General features: G+C 41.7%; 1 protein-coding gene and 1 long non-coding RNA gene across 6 annotated transcripts in view; one reads left to right on the top strand and one right to left on the bottom strand.

Moving 5' to 3' along the window:
• Nucleotides 1-7788: 7788 nt before the first annotated feature.
• TNRC6B (trinucleotide repeat containing adaptor 6B) overlaps nucleotides 7789-24008 on the top strand; it is a 194224-nt gene continuing 178004 nt past the window's right edge. For all 5 annotated transcript variants that reach the window (XM_031939131.1, XM_031939137.1, XM_031939129.1 and 2 more), the window contains exon 1: nucleotides 7789-7933. The gene's annotated coding sequence lies outside the window, so the exon portion shown is untranslated. The remainder of the gene's footprint in view (nucleotides 7934-24008) is intronic.
• LOC116419396 lies at nucleotides 15727-19059 on the bottom strand. Its single transcript, XR_004229699.1, has 2 exons — nucleotides 18910-19059; nucleotides 15727-15903 (listed from the first exon to the last, which is right to left on the bottom strand). It is a non-coding gene; the product is annotated as an uncharacterized LOC116419396 (long non-coding RNA).

Below are 24008 nucleotides of genomic sequence, written 5' to 3'. Positions count from 1 at the left end.
TGGTATCCCTTCAGGTGCCATGTCTGTGAGAGCGTGCCAGAATTCCTAGAACACTTGGCTTGGAAGAACATGGTCTTTCTGCCTTGGATTCAAGTCCTGTGCTCGGCCTTGGTCAAACCACTTCCCTCTCTGGGTCTCAGGTTCTTCATCTATAAGATGAAAGAGCCAGAGGCGGGCCTCAGAGGTTCTCATCCCTACTTAGTCACCTCCTGCCTCCTGGTTGCGGCTTCTCGTCCTTCCAGTCCCTCTTCCTCACAGTCGTGAAAGTGACCTTCTGGCTTTGGCAGATCCCACGGTGACTCAACTGCCCTGGAAGCTTCAGTGCCTCCCTTTTGCCTCCTCTTTGGCATTTAAAACACTGATGATCCTCTCGAGGTCCTGACCTGCCCCCAATTAGATCACTTTGTATCTGGTCCCTTGTCTGTGAATGTTGTATATCCTCCCTCTTGGGCAGTGGGGGAAAACCTGCCTCCCTTTTTGTCCTTGTACCCTCTAGCACGGTGCCTGGTACACAGAGGGTGCTTAATAAAAACTTGTTGATTGACTGTCCAGGGTCATACTTGTAGTCATTTGCAGAGTCCCAGGGCAGCCAGTTTTGTGTTATTTAGCATTTGGATCGAAAGCTTTGCTGCTTCTTACCTGTGCCGGCCTGGTCAGGGCCAAGTCCCTCAATTTCTCTGGACCCAAGTTTTCTACCACGTATAATGCATCTCATTTATCTAGTGCTGGTCCCTTTCTGGGTGCCACCTGTGGTCCTCTGCTTTTTAAGCCCCACATCTCCTCATGTGCTTCATCCAAGCTTGTTAGCAGCGTTGTAAAAGAAAAAAGGAGTCTCAAAACGGGAAACTGTCGCACTTGTTAAAGAGTAAGGACATTTGGGGACAGTCTGGTCGAGAAATGGAAGACATTGAGAAAAGTACAGGGCTCGGCAAGCAGATTAGAAATGATAGCAGCTTCGTAGCCCCCTGAAAATAGGAGGCTGCTGGGCAGGTCCTCACATTGTAGACCCGTGAAAGTAGCATGAAACTTCTGGAAGGAGGTTTCTTCACCTTCTTCTCATGTTTTATATTAAAATAAGAAACATTTGTTTGAGAGGAGGTGAAGTCCTGATTCACACAGAGGCTCCTGTGGCGGTCCCCAAAAGATTTAGTGGTCAGGCTTTGGGAATGCTGGATCACAGTCCTGTCTTTGTGCTTCTGCTCCAAGATTCTTTCTTGATAAAGACAGCTCATAGGCAACCCTAGTAGTTTCTTAGCAGCACAGGTGCTTCTGGTCACTTCTGAATTGTGCTAAGTCACAAGTAAGCCATTATGGAAGGCCTGCCCCAGAGAAGACCACTGGCCTTCAGGAGACGTCCTTGTAGCCATCAGCCCACGAGCCGCTTTCCATGCTACCTTGGGGGGCCCTCCCTTTTCAGGGAAGTGACCCAGATGGGGGCCATGGCCCCATCCCCCTCACACAGAAAAGCTGCACCAGATACTTCTCTGCTGACTAGTACATTTGTTTAGATTCCAAAATTGAGTGTTTTGAATCCAGATACTTAATTCAGACTGCTTTAGTTTGCTTGTTAAATGTCAAAGGCATTTCAGAGGGGAAGAGAGGAGGAGGGGAGGGTTTGAGCACAACTTAATGATTTTTATTTAGGTAGTCTTTACCTCAGGCAGCAGTATGATCTGGGAATCTACCTGAATGCCATTAGAGAGACCCCTCAATATTGGTGCAGATCCCACATACTGAGGAGGGAGAAGAAAGAAGGAAAAGTTTGAGAGAGAAGGGACATTAGAAAGCATGCTACCAACAATTTAATTCAGCCATGTTTATTAAGGTTCCAGATGCAGACCACTCTGTGGAATCATTGCCAGAAACGTGGGGTTTGGATAAAGTTTGGTCCTGGGCTTCATTCCTCTCCTGGTCTAGTAGGAGATAAGTCATATGCAATTTGCTGTACTGCACAATGTTACACAGTAAGCAAATTAGGTAGGTCTGAAACTAGATGCCTTGTGACGTCTGAGAGACGGGGCCAGCGGGGAGGAATTGAGGGAGCTGGACTGAATTTTTTTTTTTTTTTTTTTTTTTTTTTTTTTGTTGCTTTTTGTTTTTCTGTCACGGTCATTTTGGGATGTTTGTCCGTCTCTTTTCTCACACTGAACTTGTCCTTACAATTAAGAAAAATAATTAGGCAAAAGTCTGTGTCTGGTGAGTACATTCTAACCGTTGCAATCACTTTACTATCATTAGGAGTACAGCTCTTCATTTGGAAGAGACCTCAGAGGTCATCTAGGCCAGGGCTTCTTAAACTTTTTCCATTCATGACCCCTTTTCACCTGAGAAATTTTTACACAACCCCAGATACGTAGGAATATAAACTAGCTAGGCAAATCAAACATTTACTGATGATCATAAATTTATTTTAAAATAATTCTTTGGTATACATGTAATTTTATCTTTTATTAAAAATAAAAGCAAATTTGCATACTGATGAGATGGATATGCTTGTTTATTTTTAATAAAGAATTAAATCTTGGCAGAATATTTCATATCTTTTACTGTTGCCATATTTTCTGCAATCTTCAGTGACGGGCCTCTCTATATGGGGTCTTGATTCATACTTGAAGAAGCTTTGATTTAGGCCAATACCTTCATTTTCTAGAGAAGGGAACTGAGGCCCACAGAGGTGTCATAAGTAGTAAATAAAGCTGGGACTCCAGGACCCTCTAATAGAATGTTGCCCTGAATTGTTCATGTCTTTTGACTTCCTTGGGTGATGTGGCCAGGAGTGGGCTCCCTCAGTCCAAAGATAGGAAGAGTTCAGCTGCTTTATTTGCTATAGAAGCAAATCGGCATCCAGAAGAGCTGAGCTACTTCACAGTTACTGTTCACCTAATATGTATTTTTTTAGTTTATTTTTAATACACATTGTTTTAGGAATTACGCTGGGAGAGAAAAATCGGAGCAAACGGGAAAAACCATGAGAGAGAGAGAGAGAGAAAAAAAACAGTAAAAAGAAGTGGACCTAACATTTACGTTTAGTCTCCTTAGTTTTTTAGTTTTTTCTCTGGTTACTGATGGCATTTTCCACCTAATATGTAGTAAGCACCAGTGTGGACTACAGTTGCCTGTCTCACAGCCCCTCCCACATTGATTTTTGTTCTCGCTGTTGACTTGTATGAGTTGAAGTCTGGGTTGTGTTCATTCCAATTTCTTTTCAGTATGAGAGATTTTTGAGTGTGTTTTTAAATGGTCATTGACAGTTTGCAATCTGGAGATCCATTCACCTCCTTTAAGTCACTTATCAGTTGAGGATTGCTCTTGGTGGTACATATTTGTTTCAACTTTATATTGGATAGGATACTTTTTTTGGTAAAATTTTATAGATTTTTTTTTTCCTTGTCTTGACAATCTATCTGCTGGGGTAGTTCAGTGGCCCAGTGGATGGAGCGTCAGACTTGACATCAGGGAGACTCATTTTCTGTGTTGAAATCTGACCTTAGACACTTTCTACCTGTGTGACCCTGGGCAAGTCACTAATCTTTGCCTCAGTTTCCTCATCTGTCAAATGACTGGAGAAGAAAATACTCCAGGATTTTTGCCAAGAAGATCTCAAATTGGGTAAAAAGTCAGCAATGACTAAACCACAAAAAATTTCATATAAAAATTTTATGTAATTAAAACTTTTTAACAATTTCTCTCCTTTGGTTAAGATAATTCTCCAGATATAATTGTGAAAGACATCTCCTTGAGTATATCTTAATGTTTTAAAACTGTGATGCTTTGTTATATATAGGAACTTATTGTGGTATGGGATCTAAGATGTTGGTTTGAACCTAATTTTCTTGTCAAACTGCTTTTTTGTTTTTCCAGTAGTTTGTCTTGTGGAAAATCCTTATGCTGTAGTTTTGATATCTGCTATTTAATAATATAGATGAAGATTTGGTAATGCTATGTTGGATCGAAATTCAGCAGGCAAAAAGGAAAAGGGGCTTTGCTTGAGGCACAGAGAACAGTGAAATGAAAACCTCAGGTCCAACTGAGGTTTTGCGTGTAGTACATTTGAATATAGCATGGTGGAGAATAGTCTGTGATAAAGTGGAACCAGATTGATAACTGCTAATGATAAGAACCTAGCTTATGTAGAGCTTACTGTGTATCAAGCATGGTAGTCTGTGCTTTACAAATATTACTTCATTTGATCCTCACAACAACCCTGCATTATTGTCCCCATTTTGCATTTGAGTAAACTGAGGCAAACAAAGGTAAAGTGACTTGTGCCACCAAACTATGGAGCAAGGATGTTCCACAAATAAGTTTGAATTTGGTAATTGCAGAGTCTGCCTGCTGCCAATTTAAGAATTGGATCCCAATTAAACTTCCTTCTTGCACCTGGATATTTGTTTTTAGAATGTTTCACGATAAAAACTAAGCTTTTAAAAGCGTTGTTTTTCCCTTGTTTGGTTTTTAGAGGCTCGCTAAATAAACAGTTTAATATGATAAGGCAAAGTAATTTACTCTGGAGTGGCCCTTGGCTTTACTAGTTTAATCCCAGACTTTTAGTTTAACAGGAAGAGAATGGTGGATGACTCGAATGACATTTGTTCTAGGAGTATATTTGCAACGGGCAGTTATTGAAGGACACCAGAAAATTAGTCTTGCTAGCTCCTCATCGCTTGCTTCTGTTCTTGTGTGTAAAGGCTGTGACAACTTCCATCCTTTTCTGCTTGAGTTTGCTCATTGCCTCCAACTCACAGCTATTTGTCATCACCGGCCTCCTCCTCCGACCCTTTGCACTTTGACTTTCTCCTTTTCTTTGTGAAACTGGAGTCTCCAAGGCCACTGGTTCCCTAATCATCCTGCTTTGGCTTCTGTCCTCCCTCACCTACTATTCACTCACTACTATCTTCATGAAATTCTCTTTTCCCTTGGCTTTGGTGGCAGCAGCCATATTCTCCCCTGACTTTCCCTTCCCTTCTCTCCCCACCTCCTTATCCCCGTAGTCAGTCACCAAAAATATATTAAAATTGCTTACTTGATTCAAGCTGCTCTACTAAGTGCTAGGGGAAATAGCATGTATGTAAATAACTGCATGTTAAAGACATGTATAGAATCTAAAAGGGAAAGCATGAGCTGGCTCTCGGGGGGTGAGGAGGGTGGCCAGAAAGGGCACTGTTGCCCACTGGGGAATCTGAACCGAAGCTGGGGAATGGCTTGGGGGTAGTGTCGGAAGCATGGGGACCATTCATGGCAAAGGCATGGAGGGGGAGATGGCGCACCCGCACATGAACTGGGCTAGCTGGATGGTAGTGAGCATAGAAGGGAGGCGGGTATAAAAAAACTGGACAGCAGGAAGGGCCTAAGCAGTTCTAAATGCCAAGGAGGTAATCGAGCTCACTGAACAGCAAGGAGGCTTGGGAAAATCCCCTCCGCCACTGACTGGAGGAAGCACTGGCTGGGACTTGAAGGTGTTGCCGCAATCCAGGGGACAGTGATGAGGGTCTGGAGCAGGCGAGCAGCCGCCTAATGGGGAGAAGGCCGTGGAGAGGAAGGAGAGTGCTGGGTAAGGGCAAGGGAGCAATTGAGGGTAACACTTAGGTTCAAGCTCGGAAGACTAGGATGATGGTGGTTCTTTGCTCAGTAATAGGGAGGTGCAGAACTTTCCGTGGAAAGACAGGTTGACTTGGCTTTGCCTGGATGTCCGGATCAGGCAACTAAGGGTAAGTGGAGATTCATGGCTGCGGCTCAGGAGGGAGGTCCGGGCTGGTTGTGTAGCCCCAGGAGGGCACATCTGTTCTCAGCTCTCACCTTGATCCAGATGCAATAGGAAAAATCCTAGGACAGAAATCAGGAAGTTGGGGGTCTGCCCAGGCTTTGTATTTAATTGTCTGAATGACCTTGTGGAAAACTCTCTAAGGCATCAGTTCTTCATCAGTCAAGTGAAGGAGTCGGATGGATAATTTCTAAAGTCTCTGAGTTTAAAAAATTCTGTGATTCTAAGATTTCCAGATGCTCAGCATCCAACTCTTGGGCTCACTAGTTGACTCAAGGTTTATTTGTTCTGTGCAAGAGCTTGTGCTCAGCTCAGATGAGTTCTGCTTGGATGTTCCAGGGCTCACGCCAAACTGAGTTCATCCCTCCTCTCTTCCAATTCACAAAAGACAAAAAGACAGGGCCACTTCTGTGTGTCATCATGTCCCAAGCCTCGACATCTTGGTCTCATTTTCGGATCCAGTTCTCCTGCACAGTAACCAGATTCCGTCCATTCTTGCTCCACAAAGATTCCTGCTGAAGCCATCCCTTCCTTTCCATGTAGCTCAGGTTCTCTGCTTCGGTCATCTTGCAGTAGTCTGTCCATCCTTACTGGAGGATAACTCTGGGAGAGTCTGCCAGTTTGCCCTTGTGGGCACCTCTTCTGTTGAAAGAGATTGCATCTTCTCTTTGCCTGAGGAGATGACAGTCGCTCTGGCCTAGAACGCTCATCACCCTGCAGCCGTCTGGCTGTCACCTGGCCCAGGTTTGGAGTCTCTCCAGGCTGGGAGGGCCTGTCAGAATCTGGCCTAGCCTCAGACGGGCCTCGGGGGGCTAGGGTCAAACTCAAGTGTAAGGGATGCAATGGAGAGGCAGAAACTCCTCATGTGCCTTTCCCTTTCTACTTTTTTCCTCTAAAGAAAGCCCTTCAGACCTTGCCAAAGTAGCTTGATAGGGATTGTTGCCGGTTCAGGCCTCAACTTACCTCTTTACACTTTTCTCCTAGTAATCCTTTATCTTTCTCTGCAACCTTCATTTTGATGGAATGTGGCATCCACATGTTTGCTTTGGGGCCTTTGCTCAATTATACAATTGAGCAATTATATAACAACAATAATAACTAGCACTTATATAGCGCTTAATATATGCCAAGCCTAAGTGCTTTATAATTACCTTATGTGATCCTTACAACCTTGCCGGTGAATACTATTATTATCCCCATTTTACAGTTGAGGAAATTAAGGCAAAAAATAGTTGTCCAGGGACACACAGTAAGTGTCTGAGGCTGCATTGGAACTCAGGTCTTCCTGATTCCTTCACTCTACCACCTGACTGCCCCCAATTAGACAATTGGTTGGTGTCTTCCTTTTCCTCAACATTTTCCCATAAAGACCATATTCCCCTTCTCTGTGAGGCTCCCTTTTTAAACCGCCCTTAAAGTTGTCTGCACCACTCATTTGGCGCAGTAAGCTACCTTGAAATATTCTTTGTTTGCTTTTAAATTCCAAAGTACGTTTCTCATTTCTCTCATGGAATTTTGAATCCCTTCAGTGAGGACTTTAGATCCAAACCACATCCTCCCAAATGTTCCTGATGGCAGGAGAGCATCATCAGTTGAAGATGAATGGAACTCAGGGGCCTAGAGAGTATATGTAGTTGGCAACATTGAACGGTGTCTCCAGTGGAATTAGAGATTGTTTAAAGAAGCAGTCTGAAGAAAAACAGCAACTTTTTTTATGAGGCTTCCAAGGGACTTTGAAGCCAGTTTGAAAAGGAGTTCCCCCAAAGTTCTAAGTCTTGACAGTATCATTCAAATCCGTAGCCTCTAGACATGTCCCTTTGGTAGGATGCCCTCAGCTGTGTATGAGCGTGTGACTGACTGGCACTAAACTGAAATTCTGCAGATTGGCTTAAAGGATCAATACTGAACGACAGATGAATAAACCACCTTCTCAGAGTAGAAGGCTGGGCCTTGAGTCAGGAAACCCTAAGTTCAACTCTGGCCTCAGATATTTTCCAGCTGTGTGATCCTGACCAAGTCACTTAATCCTGTTTATCTCAGTTTCTTCATCTGTAAAATGAGCCGGAGAAGGAAAAGGCAAACCACTTCATGTGTCTGTCAAGAACATCAAACCAAAAACCCGAGAGGGATCGAGAAGAAGAATCAGACGTGACTAAAAGAACTGAACAAGAGGTAAAATTTAAGATGACAAAAATAATTCCATTTGAATTGTGGATATGATTGAGAGTATTCCTTTTTAATCCTTTTAAGGAAGAGGTATTTGAACATTAAATACAAACTCATAACTCTTCTTTTGATGAAAAACAAAAGATAAGATTTTATTATGATAGGAATATAAGAAATTCATCATGTGCCTTGCATCGCACATTCATCATGTGTAATCAGCTGTAAGAAAGAGAATGCTTAACAGTAGTATTCCTGTTAGATAGTTAGTACCTGCTCCATAGCTTAACCATGAGATAATGTTGCATTTTCTCTCTCTCTCCCTCCCTCTCTTTCTTCCCCCCCTCTCTTTTCCTTTCCCTCTCCCTCTCCCTTCTCCCTTCTTTCTCCTTCCCCTCTCTTTCCTTCTCTTTCTGTCTCTGTCTTCCTCTATCTCCCTCTATCTCTCTGTGTCTGTCTCTCAGTCTCTGTAGTTTTGTTTTATTTTACCTGGATTTTTGAGTCTTGCTTATCTGACTAATTGTTTTAACAAACTGCCAAAAAGGGATTCTTGTAACTCTGAGAAGGTGCCAGGAGAGAATTCTGACTCTGTCCAAGCTGCCCTAGGCTAAACCAGACGTTTCCTAGGATTCACTTTCTAGCTTCAAGTTTCTGCTACCAAGCTGACTCTGGGAGAGTGATTGTTCATCTGAATTAGAAGGTGGTGACTCATGGGACTTATCTTGAAGAGCCTGAGGGAAGGAAGTGGCCTTTTGATCTCCACCCCCCAGGGATGCACTGAGGGCATTTGGCTTTGGCCAATTGCCTGCAGTACCAGTGAAAGGGATGGAGCTGGCAGAGTCCTTGGGCTCAGGTGTCTTGGGCAGAGGTCTGCTTGCTTAGCCTACTGGAGGCCCCTCCCGAGCTACCAAAAAGGTGTTTGAGCTGGACAGGAAGTTCAGGCTAACGGGATAATTGGGCCACTGCCTGAAAGTGAAGACAGCCAGGTAGAATAAAAACCTTGTCAGCTTTCTGCCTGCTTTGCTTTCTTGCTTTGGATTCTGGCAGTCCCAGCCTCATTCCTCTGACTGTTTATCCTGTCTTTGAACGTTTTTCTTTTGTTTTTGTTAAGATGGAGAAGCTAGCAGCCATCTGTTTGGGGGCAACATCTCTCTGAAGTCTCTTTACTGTGTGAAAGTCATCCCGGATCCAGATTCTTCAGCTTTAGGTCAGCCAGGAGCGATCAGGTGCAGGAGGGAGAGACATTGATTATCTTTGGTTTCTCATGTTCCTCCCTTGGCACTGGAAAGTAGAACTTCTCAGTCTGCACACCCATCTATTTAAACATCATCTCTTTGCTTGAGGAAGGGTGTCCAGATAAAAGGAATTTAGGTGATCTTAATGAATAGTATCTAATAGTCTGATGCCCCCCACCCCCACCCCGTCTCTCCTTGTAGTAGCTCGGCCAAGTTTGTTGTATACTTACCTTTTAGATTATAAGCCTCTTGAGGCTAGTATTGTAATATTTTTCATCCATCTATTCTCAGTTCCTAGCAGAGTGCTCTCTAGGCAGAGATACTGAAGGGGTTTGCCATTTCCTTCTCATTTTACAGAAGAGGAAACTGAGGCAAAATAATTTGATCACCCAGCTCTTCTGAGACCCAATTTGCACTTAGGGTACAGCGCTGTGCGCACTCCTGCCCTCGGCTGACTGCCCCTGAGTCTATCCCATCTGGATTCCCAGCCTTGCCTGCCCTGCAGAGCCTTCTGGCAGGCCTTGTGCTCACCTCTCCCAGTCTCTGCCTTGCCTTTTGTATGCTTGGGTGCCTGCCCCTTCGGGATTCCTCTGTGGGCCAGATTTCAGGACTTCCCAGAAGCTTTCCTTCAGCCGGCCAACCAGACCATGGCTTCTCCGTGATATGTGAACACATAGTTATACTTGATCCATAGTGGGAGATGCAGCCAGAGAGGGAGAACAGACTTTGTTTGTTTGGAGCTGCGGATTGTTCTTTGATGCTATCTTTATGATAATAAGGGACACTCCCATAATGCTCTCAGGTTTGCAGAACATTTTACATACTAGAGAGATTGTCCCCATTTTACAGATCAGGAAGCAGAGACTTTGGCAGGTGAGGGGACTTAGACTGGCTCGGCCAGCCGGTAAGGAGCTGAGGGAACATTTGAATGCAGGCTCCCTTTCTGCCAAGCTGCAGTTGATTTCACTTCAGCTGGCCTCTCTTTAGAGCCTGCAGTGTTCCCGGCATGGGGCTAGACAGAGGACTGAAAAGATGAAGGAGCAGTCCTGGGCTTCCCAGAGCTTGTGTTTCCTCGGGGAAAAGCTTTTCTTGATGGAAGAATACCTGGCACTTAAATACTTGTTAATGGATTGAGGAGAGAAGGCTTGAGTAGAAACATAATTATATCTATATTCAAAGTAGATACAAAGTTTTTATTGGGTGATCAGAATAGATTTCCTTTAGGAAAAGATGCTGAGCTCAACTTGGTCTCACAGGAGGTAGAAATGAGGAGTGTGTGCCTCCTAATGAATGGGGAAGGAGGAACGAGGAGAGTGTGCTTCCTAATGAATGGGCAAGGAGCAATGAGGAGAGTGTGCATCCTAATAATTGGGGAAGGAGGAAGCCAATTGAACCAGAATGAAGAGTTTGTGAAGAAGAATGTCTTTCTAGGCTGAAAAGCAGACATGAAAGCTTTTTGCTGAGAATTTGTATCCTGTCTCTAAATGGATTATGAACCAGTGAGATCAGAGAAGCCAAGACCATAGAGTGTGGGAAGGGGAGTTAAAAAGACCCGAGTTTAAATCCTGCCTCAGACTTATATCAGCTCAAAATAGTTTAACCTATGGACTCTTTTTTAAAATAGTATTTTATTTTTCCAATTACACGTAAAGACAGTTTTTAACATTCATTTAAAATTTTTTTTGAGTTCTAGATTTTCTCCCCACCTCTCTCTGTCCCCTCCTCCTTAATAAACAATTTGATTTAGGTTATTATGTACATAATCACATAAAACATTTTTGTAGGAGTCATGTTGTGAGAGAAGAAACAGACTCAAAATAAATAAAGTGAAAATAGTATGCTTTGATCTACATTCAGACTATATCAGTTCTTTGTCTGGATATGGATAGCATTTTCCATCGTGCATTCTTTGGAATTGTCTTGGTTCATTGTATTCTTGAAAAGAGCTGTTTTTCATAGCTGATCATTGTAAAATGTTGCTGTTATTGTGACCAATGTTCTCCTGGTTCTGCTCACTTCACTCGGCATCAATTCATGTGAGTCAGATTTTTCTGAAATCTATATGTTCATCATTTTATTTAAAAAATTTTTTCAATAGTATTTTATTTTTTCAAATATATGTAAAGATAGTTTTCAACATTCACTTCTGTAAGACTTTGTCCAATTTTTTCTCCCTCTATTCTTCCCTTCCCTTCACCATCCCCAAGACAGCTAGCAGTCTTATATGGGTTAAATATGTGTGATCCTTTTAAACATAAGTACACATTTGTCATGTTGTCCAAGAAAAATCATTCCAAAAGGGAAAAAAAAAGGACAAAGAAAGCTACAAAAAAGCTAAAAATACTCTGCTTCAATTTGAGAATAGTGGTTTCCATCCCAAGTCTATGGGAATTGCCTTGAATCATCAAGATTTTGAGAAAAGCCAAGTCCATCACAGTTGATCTCATAATCTTGTTGTTACTGTGTACAGTATACTCTTGGTTCTGCTCACTTCCCTCACCTTCAGTTCATGTCAATCTTTCCAGACTTTTCTGAAATCTGCCTCCTCCTCATTTCTTATCGAACAATAAGATTCCATTACATTCATATACCACATCTTATTCAGCCACTCTCCAACAGATGGGAATGCACTCAATTTCCAGTTCCTTGATACTACAGAAAAGAGCTGCTAGAAACATTTTTGCACATGTGGATCCTTTATTCTCTTTTATCTCTTTGGGATAGTGAGTAGTAGTGATACTGCTAGATCAAAGAACATGCACAGTTTTATAGTCCTTTAGGAATAGTTCCAAATTGCTCTCTGGAATGGTTGGATCAGTTCACAACTCCATCAACAATGTATCAATGTCCCAGTTTTCCCCCATTCCCTCCATTTATCATTTTTTCCTATCATCTTAGCCAATCTGACAGGTGTGAAGTGGTATCTCAGTTGGCTTAATTTGTATTTTCTCTAATCAGTAATGATTTAGCTGCCCATCATTTCTTAAAGCACATAACTATTTCATGAAATTCATATACCACAACTTTTTCAGCCATTCCCCACTTGATGGGTATCTCTTCAATTTCCAGTTCTTTGTCACTACAAAAATATAAATGTTTTGGTACATACATAACGTAAGTGTTCTTAGAGAAAAAATCAAATGGATAAAGAATTCCTATTGTCCATAGTATGGTATTCAATTTGAGAGCCAAACTTTAGAACCTGTTAGTTTATTATATGTCCATTTTGGATAAACATAGTAAGTGGACAAATGAGCCCATTGTTGAACAGGAAGACTAGACTGGAAGCATTTAGGAAATTGAAAAAAATATTTTAATGGTCTCAAACTTCTTACTGAGAAAGGATCACACTTTTTTGAAAAGTATATTTTTATTGATAATTTTGTTTTCATTTCACTTAGTTTTCCTTTGATAATCCTCCCCCAATCTGCTTTCATTCATCCATAAAGACTTCTTTAAAATATGGAGAAAAAAATTTCAGCAAAACTAATCAACTATATCACAGAGTTCCAAAATGTGCTTATTCTGCAAAGAAGGGAGAGAGGCTTCTCATCTCTCTAATTTGGTCATAATTTGCATGTATTTCATTTAAGTTATTTTGTGTTGCTGCTGTTGGTTTTGTGTTTTTATTTATAATGTTATTGTTGTCGTGTATTTTTTTTCTGGTTTTGGTTATTTCACTTTTTACTAGTTGCGATAAGTCTTTCTACGCTGCTTTGTTTGTATTCATTAGGTTTATAGTTGCTTATGGCACAGTTATATTTTATTTCATTCATATACCACGATTGTTTGGCCATCCTCCATACAATGGGAATCATCTTTGTTTCCAGTATTTGTTGCCATAAATGGTGCTGTTGTAGCTTTGGGTATCATGGAGCTTTTTTCTTTTTATTTACTGTCCCAGCAATGGAATCTCCTGGTAGATATGAGCATTTTTGATTTCTTTGCATAATTCTAGATTGGTGGTGCAAGGTCAGAGTTCTTTGTACTTCTCTTTCCATTAAGTTACATCTTTTGACATCTTTAAAGTCCATCTTTTTAATATCAATATATTCTGTTTATTGTAAGACATGGAACATTACATTTTTTGAAGAGTTTAAAATGAGTATTACTCAAGAGAAGGCTCTTCTCTTGAGTAGAGTAGGCTGCAAGACAGTACAAACAGGAATTTGTCATGAACATTAATAATTATTAGAACAATCTGGTTAAAAGAGTTGCTCTTCAGCCTGAATAAGTTACTGTAATTATCCTAAGAACCGTCTTTAGAGTGGAGTGGATTGTTGTCTACTATGGTTTCTACACCCTTAATCATGATTTAATTTTTGTTCCCACAACCTAGTAATGTGTTGTTAACTTCTTAATAGTGTTTTCAAATGTTGTTATTTGTCCTTCATTATAGCCAGAAAGCTTGGTTGCTTTATTACTTTTCTTAATATATTAAAATTAGAATTTTTTTTGCTTATTCAGTTTTATTTTAGCAGAAGCTTATGAAAGTATTTTTGAGGGGCAATTAGGGTTAAGAAAGAAAGTACAAAGATTTTCCTAGTTGAGCTTTTTTTTTAAATTGTTAAATGCTAGGCTCTTTATAAATATAAGCTGTTCCCACTGAATAATATTTCTCAAAATTAAGTTTATAAACTTTATAATATGGGGTATTTTGAGTAGATAGTTTTAAAATTTAAATTTGAGCATGAAAGATTTTAGTACTGATAATTAGCTTTAAACAATAGTCATATATTTAATTATAAAGGAGAAGAATGCCAACCATTTTGATTCTTAATTCTGATCCTTGAGCCCACTACTTGGGGCCCCTCTTGGCTCTGAGCATTTTTATTCTGTATACTTAAGAGAGCTGGAGTAAATATTATTTTTACTGTGCTTTAAATTTTCATTTTGTTACATCAACATTGTTTTTTTTTATGTGTTTTTCCCCTATGGTTAATAAAGCCCAATTATTAAACTCTGTACATTAGTGATATTGCACTTTATTTCTAGTATGCTGCAACAATAAATTTGGCACTGATGTTCTTGAGTTTATTTTTTGAATTTATTTCTGCAAAATGTCTGCAAGAAGTACCTTCAGGGAGAAAAATGAATGTGTGTTTGTGTGTATGTGCACAAGTATGAACAAGTGCACGCCCATACATATGTATATATGTGCTTTCATATTGCAAACATTAAGTGTCTGCTATGTCCACAATGCCCCAAAGACAAAAACTAAACAATTCCAGGACCTCCTGCTTTCAGGGAGCAATGGCAGTAAGGGTAATTTAGAGTAAATTCAGACAGAGGCAATTTAGAATAATTTCAAGAAAGCTCAGAGACGCTATCCCCTGTTTCAGGGTGGGGGACAGTTCCCTCCCATAAAGGCTTTGTAACAAGCAGAGGTTTCTGGGAATTGGAAGTGCAAAAAGCATGAATTCTAGATGTGGGAAAATCTGACCATTTAGATTGGACAGAGTGCATGTCGAGAAGTAATAGGAGCTAAGCCTAGAACTTGAGACGTGGTAGGGCCCGCCCGAGTGCCCGAGGAGTCCCCACTAGCACATAGTAAGCAGTCATGCAGAGAATGGGGAGTCCCTGCTTCTCAAGGCAGCCTTATTCCACTCTGGGACAGCTCTGATCATTAGGAGGGTTACCTTTTTGTAATTTACACCCTTGCTCTGCAAGGTTGGGAGCCAAATAGAACAGATGGAATCCCTTGTCTGTTTGATGGCCGTTCAGCTGTCTTCGTGTCTTCCAGAGTCTTTTCTCCAGTCTAAATATATTCCTTTAACCTGTCCTCATGTGACTCAGGGCCCTCCATCATCCTGTTTGCCCTTTTTGGGCATTCTAACTTGTCAGTGTCATCCTTAAACCTTGATCCCTCCAGAACTAAAGACAAGACTCCAGAGGAGATCTGAGAGGGCAGAACATAATAATACTCTCACCTCTCTATTTGTGGAAGCTCGGCCTCTCTCAAGGCAGCTCATGATGGCATTAGCTGATGTCAATTAAAACCTTCCCGTCTCATTCTGGATAATTGTTGTCTGCCCATTTATCTCTATTGAATTTCATATTGTTAGTTTCATCCCAGTGCTCTGGCCTTTTCAGATCTTTTTGGATACTGATATCACGTTCAGATTTTATGAGGATTCCATCTCTGCCTTTATATAAGGGATTGACAAAAATGTCCAGTGATGCGTTGAGTCTGGCTCTTTCAGCCCCTTATGATTTTCTAATCCATCTCTCCCCATCTTTTTCCACAATGGTGGTTTAGAGCACTTTATTAGATGCTTTGCTAAAATATAGATAACCTATACCTACAGCGTTGCCCTCTGCCAGTTTAATAATATTGTTAAAAAACAGTCACCGAGATGTTCTGGCTGAAGTCACGTTAGCTTTTCTGGAGCACCTGTTCTCCATCAGGATGTTTTCCTAGCATCTCTTTCCCTTCTAGAAGTTTTCCAAGAATTGAAGCCAGGTTCATTAGACAGTAGCTTGGAGGCTTGGTTCTCTCTCCTCTCTTTGAAAATCAACATAATCTGTGCTCTTCTCCAGTCTTGTGGTACCTTTTTCCTTGTCTCCGATCTCTTCCCTGTCACTGACAGGTGGCTTCCACCTGCCAGTTCTTTCAGGACCTGAGGATGTGAATTCTGGGCCTGGTGGTGTGAATTATTCCAGAGCATTGGGGTACTCTCACTATTGCTCATTTCTGTGGACTTGCCACTCCCCAACTGTCATTTCCTCATTCCAGTTATCCACCTATGCAAGAAAATAAAATAACTGTCAAACAGCTTAGCCTTCTCTCTGTTGTCAGTTATTTCAGCAAACCTAAGAAAAGATCCCCTCCCTTCTTTGAGATTTTTCCCCCTCCCATTATAGCCATTCTGTTCTTCCCAGAAAACCAACCCAACGATATTTGTTGTCCTTTACTTCTTTCAGAGCAGCTTCAGCTCATTCTGAGCATCCTTGATACTACTTTCACATATCCTGCCTTGAAATTCTTCTGTTACATGTGTGTTTCATATTAAAATCTGTTTTTTGGTGAGGTAAAGGGATGTCTGCCCAGCGTGTGAAGACTGCCTCTGGAGGAAAGGGCTGATAAGAACAAGGAAGGCAAGTGGGAGCAGACACTTAAGAGTTCAGTCAGACACCTGGGTCATTCCCTGCATCAGTCAGTCAGGATGACTGACTTTGGGCTTCCTAGGACTTTGATGACTGGGAAGAGAGAGTGACAGTTTTGTGCAAGTGGGCTGCAATGAAATCCAACTCATGCACAAGTCTAGATCTCACACGTGATATCACTGAAAATGAAGGATGAGAAAGTCTCTTCTGACATCCCAGTTTTCCTTCACATTGCAATTGTTTTTCTCTCTATGTCTCCATTCTGGAGCACCTCCTATCTCATTTGGGTTGACTTCCCCAGTAGCATTTGACTCCATAGGAGTCTACCTGTCTTTCCTCTGAACTTTTTAAAATCTGGTTTCCCCCAAATCTAGAGTATATCAGACTATATTCAGATTTCCTCTTCTCTGATAGAGATTTGAGGATAGAGTGGTAACTTTCCCCTAGAATTCCTGTCATTTTCATCCTAGCCATTAGCTTTTCCATATTAGTGAGAATTAGATCTAGAATTGAATTCCTCCTTGTTTTCCTTACCTTTTGAAGGGTTAAATTATCACTAAAACACATCAGAATGCATTAGCTGCTCTGCTTTTGGAAGAGTTTCAGTAGAATTGAAGTCACCCAGAACTGCTAAATTGTGCCTGTATGCAAGCTGATGTGCAAGCTGTGTCTCCCAAACTCATCATCTCTTTCCTTGCAGGTGGTCTGTAGTATTTACCAAAGACAAATCATGTGTTTTTCTTCCTTTTTTGACCTTCATCCAGATACTTTTTGTTCTGCTTCATTGTTTTGGTTCCTGGATTTCTTTCTCTGAGCACATCTTCTTAATGCCTCCCTCCCCTACTACTCCTTCCCCCTTTAGCTGTCCTGTTTCTTCAGAAATAGACACATCTGAAGCCATAGTCCAGGCCTGGATTTCATTCCACCGAGTCCCTGTTTTAGGATATCTAGTTCCTCCTGATTGTTGCTTTAACTTGGGGGTATTTCTATATCAATACTTAAGGCCATTGGATTTATTACTGGCTCCTTTCATGGATTTTTTATTTCTGTGCATTTGTGGGTATTTGAACTACTATTTTTCCCTTTTTGTGCTTAAAACATTTTGATTTGATTTGCAACATTCCCAGCAACTACAGTCCTTCCTTAGATAGACTCCATTTATGGTCAGGAAATCTCTTCATCCTATATTTGTTATATCAAAAGATCCAGAACCCGTTATTAAGACACCACTTTGTTAACCACTTGCCCAGTTCCCAAATTAACTTTTCTGCATCTTTTGTTTTCAATGGATAAAGGTGAGGAAAACATAAATTGATCCTTTGGGGTTTTCAGTTTCTAGCCTGAGATTTTATAATTTGTTAGGAAACATTAAGTGCTTACTACATAGAGATACTGTGCTAAGCACTGGAAATACAAAGGAAAGTTAAAGACAGCCTCAAGGAGCTCACGGTTTAGTGGGAAGGACAGTGTACAAATAGCTGTATACAAAGAAGCTTTATACCAGATAAATCAGAAATAATCCAAAGGAAAGGCAGGAGAGTTAAGAGCTATTAGGATGGGTTTCCTGTAGAAGGTGGGGTTGTAGATGACACTTGGAGGGAGCCAGGCAACCCAGCAGGTGCAGATCTTATCATGGGGACAGCCAGAGAAAATGCCCGGAGCTGTGCGATGGAGGGTCTTGTTCATGGAACTGTCAGGAGGCCAGGGTCCCTGGACTGAGAAGTGTAGTTGGGTAAGGTAGGAGGGGTTTGTTATAAAGGGCTTAGAACTCAAAGCATCAGCTGTTGTCTCCAATCCCACGGCCATAAGGAGCCATGGGAGTTTATTGAGTGGGTGATACAATCAGAAGGGGATGCAGGAGGATAGACCAGAAAGGAGGGAGCCTTGAGGCAGGCGGACCTCCCACAGCCATTGCAGTAGTTCAGGCCCACGGCAGGGTGAGGACAGTGTCAGAGGAGGGACCAAGGTGTGTTTCAGAGGCAAACTCAGCAGGCCGGCCCGTACTGGGTTGGGGGAGAGGGGCTGAGGGTGACAGAGTTGTGGGCAGGGACGGCAGGGCCCGCTTCGGTGCTAGGGACAGGGAGAAGGTGGAAAAAAGGAGGTCGGTTTTGGGAGCTCTGAGTGAAAGATGTCTCCTGGACATCCAGTTTGAAGGCTGTGGGAGAGGAGATTGGTAGGCAGCAGGGGAAACTGAGGCAGACAAGGTAGATCAGAGAATCATCTGTATAGAGACACCGTTGTGGGCAGGGGAGCTGCCGAAATCTCCAAAGTAGTGCAGAGGACCCAGGATAGAGCCCCAAGGACAACTGTAGATAAGAGACAGAAAGGAAACGGGGGACCAGGAGAGAAGGGGTCCCAAAAACCTAGAGAGAAGGGGGAAGAGAGAGGGAGCCACAGGGTCAGAGGCAAGAGGTCAAGGAGGGCCTGCCATGTCATGGCCCCTCTCTGCCCTTTGTTTAGCACTGGAAGTTGGGAGCAGCCTGGCCCCTTCCTTCCAGACCAGCTGCTTTCTTACCTTTTCTTCCCTCCTGGTGGCCAGGACTGCACTCCCTACACCCTTATCCTGCTCCAGGTCTCTGGGCTGCCCTGCTCAGCCTCCCCAACTTTTCTGGGCCATCCCCTCATCCCACTCCCCCTTCTCACCTCCTGGTCCTTTCCCCCTTCTATGTCTTAATATCATTGCCTTCCTCCTCGTTGGTGGATCAGTGAGCTTCTGGATGGGAGGGACTGCATTTTTGCCTTTCTTTATGCCCCAGCAGACTCTGGCTCTTGCTAAATGCTTCTAGATGACCACTTTGGGGATTCTAGAATTTTCTGCAAAGGTCAGTTGTGTAGGAAACTGACGCACACAGCCGGAATCTTGCTTGTGCGGCTTTTCTTCAGTATTTTAGATGTTTTTTAGGGAAGGATTCCTTTATCTCATAGCTTGGGAATTTCATGAAGAAAATACTGAGAGAGAGATTAAAATATGGAGATTTAGCATATTGCTAAATAATAGTATTATTAGCAGCAGTAATAATAATTTCTATTTCTGTAGCGCCTTAAGGTTTGCCAAACACTTTACATCTGTATTATCTTATGTAATCCTCATAATGACCTTACGGGACAGCTGATATTACTACCCCTACTTAAAAGTGAACAAAATCCAAGGTTGGCTTAAGGTTTAAGGTCTTGCCCAGGCTTGAATTACTAGGAAGTGTCTGAGGCAGAATTCACACTTGCAACCTTTGGGACTTAGGCAAAACACATGAACTAGAATCCAGTGTCATGGCAGTTTCTCTAGAAAAGGAAATTGGGGAAAAAGTGGAGGAATTCAGTATTCCCAGAGACCTGGATTTGGGCATCTATAAAATTTAGTTTCTTTTGTCTGACTGCTATTTGTTGCCCTTTGGAACATGAAACCTTTTCTTTTACAGGATATGAGATTAAATCTCTTCTTCACAGACCGGTTAATTGAAAAATAGGACACCCCTTTACAAAATGGGATACTTTAGGCCGCTATCACTGTCAGGTTACATCTCCATTAGATGCTTCTTATTCTTGCCTAGCTCAGAATTCAGAAACTCCGGCTTCCCTTCCCACCCTCTTGTACCTCTTGAGTCCAGAGTGTGCATTAGTCATCAGATCATAAACTAAAGAAATTTCACCTTCATAATCTATGTAGTAGTTACTTTCACTGCGATTAAGATAATGGAAAAATGAAGTTGGTGGAGAAGAATTGAATTTTCCCATGGAGATTTTTGAGCTTTTGTTGTCGTTTTTCGTATTGGGACAGATTGTCTGATTTCTCTCATCTCCCCCCGGGTGAAGTCTGTGTCTGGTGTGTGCTGAGTTGAGGAGATGCTCTTGTCTAATTTCAGGGTGGATTTCTAGGGATCTTCTACTCTCACAGCTGGGAAACACTGATTCCTGAGATGGGCATTTGTTAAATCCAGGGACCCAAGAGAGGAGAGTGGATAATTATTACCAACAGAGCTGTGTTGGAAGAATGATAAACTTACTTGGGTCACTTTTACTTTATTTTTTAACCTAAAAACAGAACACTAAAATTGATAATAGGATATTTCCAGGAAATAAGCTTGTCGTTATGGCTGGTCCCAGTGTTCATGGATGGGTTAGTCTCAGTTCTCTACCTGATTTTTGGTTGGTTTGGGGAGGAAGGGGAGGGCAGTTTATTAGTCTTGGAAACTTCACTCCTCAAGAGTTCTGGCTTACTTGCCAGGAGGGCAAGTGAGCGTGGGGAGCCTGGGACATGGTCTTCCATCATTCTCAATCCACACCCCCAAATTGAGCTTCCTCCTCTTCCCCAACTTCCTGACTTTAGGCTCTGGGAACTACACTTAGAATTTCTTTGGCTTCTTGATAAAGTTTTGGAGTGAAGGTCAGAGATTTGGTGCCTTCTGCCTTGGACTGAATGAAGGGTTCACAGCTGAAAAGTGATCTTAGAAGTCATCTAGTCCATCCAATTCATTTCATGAGTGAGGGAACTGAGGGCTCAGAGTCTCTCAAGCCTAGTAAAGAACAGAAGGCCCGCTGATTCCAAATCCATTGAGGCTTCCTATCCTGGGCCCTAGGAGGGGACTACTGATCCACAAGAAGATAGTGGGGAAATTGACTTGTCATAGAAATGAATCGGGGATAACCATAATGGAAATAAATAAAAGAACGCCTTAGTCACGATTAATGATCTTAAAAGAAATAATCAAAGAATTAAAAGCAAGTTAGATTAATAAGTTAAAAAATTTAAAAATAGAACTGCCATTTAAAGTATATTATGAAATGATTACAGGGGAATGATAACAATAATGGCTAACATACATAGCACCTATAGCATCCATGCCAGATATTGTGTTCATTGCTTCCCAATTATTATCTCTTTTGATCCTTACAACAATTTGAGTAATTACAGCTGAGGAAACCGAAGCAGGCAGAGATGAGGTGACTAATTCAGGATCTCATAGCTGCTGAGTGTCGGAGGCTGGGTTTGAGGCAGCCTTCCTGTGTTCCAGACTCCAGACCCAGTTATCCTCTGTCCTAAAAAAGTCATTGACGTTGATTCAAGTGAGTTATGATGTGAAAGTGTCAGATTGGATTATGCCTTTTTCTTGAGATTAAGAAATCTTTAGATTTTTGAGGAATTTAAATATATTGATCACACGATCTAATGTCACTCTTTGTAAGCGCATAGAAGCCCACATTGTGTCCCCTGGCCTGCCACCTCTAAGTCTTGGGGGGCAGCTGTGTGACTGTGATGTCATGGGGGAGCCGGGGGTCCATGCATATCTGATCCATTTCCAGAGGCTTGCATATCTCCCAACACAGATTTCACACTCTCATCAGCCTGGAAGCCAAGGCTCTGTCCATTCGCTGGGAGCCAATACTTGGTTGTTTCAGCTAGGTGATGGCAGTGTATAGAGCACTGGGCCTAGGGTCAGGAAAACCCATGTTCAAATCCACCTCCAGACACTTAGTAACTATGGTTCTCTGGGCAAGTCACTTTACCTTGGTGTGCTTCAGTTCTCTAAAATGGGGATAATAATAGCACCTACCTCCCAGGAGTGTTGTAACTTTGTTTGTAAACCTTAAATTAGAGCTTTATAGGTATGCTATATATTCTTATTCTTCTCCTTCAGATCTTAAGTTGGAATTCTAAAATGAACTGTGTTTTTAAAAAATAAGTTGACGGTGCAGAGAGCCTGTCTGTGATCCCCAAGTCAGGGTCAGTCTTGGTAGACCATAAGGTCTAAGGAGGCCTCAGCTAAGATTTAAGATTTATGTCCTCCTAAAAACTTAATATGGGCCTTTTCTGTACAGTATTAAATTTAATAAATATCATTTGAATGGAAACTTTCTTCCCAATGGAATTTTTGGTCCTCAGCAGGAAGAATCTTGGAAGCTGAGAGTCCAACCCCTCCCATTTTCCGGAGATGAAGCTGACTTTGTTTGGTCGCCCAAGCTGAGGGAGGATTGAGCAGGGGCTGGCGCTCAGGTTTCCTAATTTCTAGTCTGGTCCAGTATTGTTTCTTTTATTCTGTGCTCTTTCCTTCTGGAGATTTGAATTCCCCTCAATCTCCTCCTCTCCCCGTCCATTTCTCTTGGCCTGTTCAGTTTTTGTAAATCACATTAATCACATTGTCTTAAGCCTCATTTCAACCCTTTAATGTCTGGATGGAGGCTTAATGGTAGCAGTGTGTTCTCAGTGAGGCTGCTGTCTTTCCTCAGGTTTATTTATTTATTTATTTTTATTGTCTCAGCTAGAGAGTGCCAGGCCTAGAGTCTGGAAGACCTGAATTCATATCCAAGCTTCTGACCTTTACTTGTTATATGAACCTGGACGAGTCATTTTTTATCATTTGTCTCAGGTTTCCCCATCTGTAAAATGGGCTGGAGAAAGAAATGGCCAACCCCTTGGGTGGCTCTGCCAGGAAAACCTTGAATGGGGTCACCAAGATTTGGGTAGGACAGAAGAATATCACATCCCCAATTATGCATCAGCCAAAAAGTAGGATCCCTATCTCCTCTGGCTTCAAAGCTTTGCATGAATGGGTCACGGGCACAGTTTCTTCATTTGTTTGCAGAAGGGACAGACTGATATACTCGAGGCAGTGATCAAATCAGCTCTGGTTACTACATTACCCACTTCCCTAAGTCTTCTTCAGTGACTCATTACTCTGGCATTCTTAAGGGAGGGCTCTTTCGTTTGTCTTATTTTAAGCCCTCAGAATAATTGGTACTTTAAAGTTGAAAACTTCTAAACACTACCCAGTAAGAACAAAAAGAAGGTCATTTTCACACAGGGTAGCCAAGATCCTTTTATCATGGGTATTGGAATAAAGAATTGGGTACCCTACACAGAACTCTAAAGGATCAGCCATTGGTTACTCTTGTTTGATCTCCAGCCTTATTAACAATATATTGATTAAGGAACATGAATATTCTGGTTAGTGTCTGGGCCTTTGCTCACTTGATGAGACTTTTTAGAGGAAATAAAGATTTTGCTTATACTTCAGTGGGAGGGATTGAAATAGTACAGGGTGGCCAAACCAAAAAGGGTTTTCAGTCTGAGCCTGGCACTCCAACCAAAAGGTTTTAAGTAGAGTGGAGGAGAGTTCAAAAAAATAATTCAATTTTAGAGCCAAATCTCTACCTTACACTATTAATCTAGGTACTATTTATTTAATCAGTAGATAAAACATCAGCAACTTGAATTGGAAGAAATGAGGGGTTTGCAAGTTGAAAAAGCAAAAAGGAAGAGAAATCCCAGAAGGTTATATCTGACTAGACTTGCCCCGCTGGTTGTGTCCATGAAAGGAAAGAAGAGGACTCTCTAGAAGTATGTCTTCACTTTGGAGAAAGTTCAAATAAGGATGGTGGGAGCCTCCTTTGGCCTCAGTTTCATTGTCTGTAACATGAGGGGATTGTACCAGATGCTTTTTTTGTACCTGTGTACTATAGAATACTCAATTGTTAGATTATCATTAAGGTACTATAATAATTTAGTATCCAAAATTTATGTACATTTTAAAAATTGAGCAGCTACTTTGTACAAATTGACACACTTTTAAAACAGACACTTGCCTCTACCTTCCAGCAAGAAGAGAAGAACCGATCATGGGAATGAATTGTCCGCTAATAGATTTTTGTCACTTTGCTTCAACTTGAAAACCAGGTCTGGGCCAAGCCAAGAAAGGACAGGCTGGCTTTCCCAGGGTTGTAGGAATTAGTGTCAGTGAGACTAGAGG

The sequence above is a fragment of the Sarcophilus harrisii genome, chromosome 5, assembly GCF_902635505.1.
Source record: "Sarcophilus harrisii chromosome 5, mSarHar1.11, whole genome shotgun sequence".
In the NCBI taxonomy this organism is placed as follows: domain Eukaryota; kingdom Metazoa; phylum Chordata; class Mammalia; order Dasyuromorphia; family Dasyuridae; genus Sarcophilus; species Sarcophilus harrisii.
This window is presented reverse-complemented; position numbering and strand designations above follow the sequence as displayed.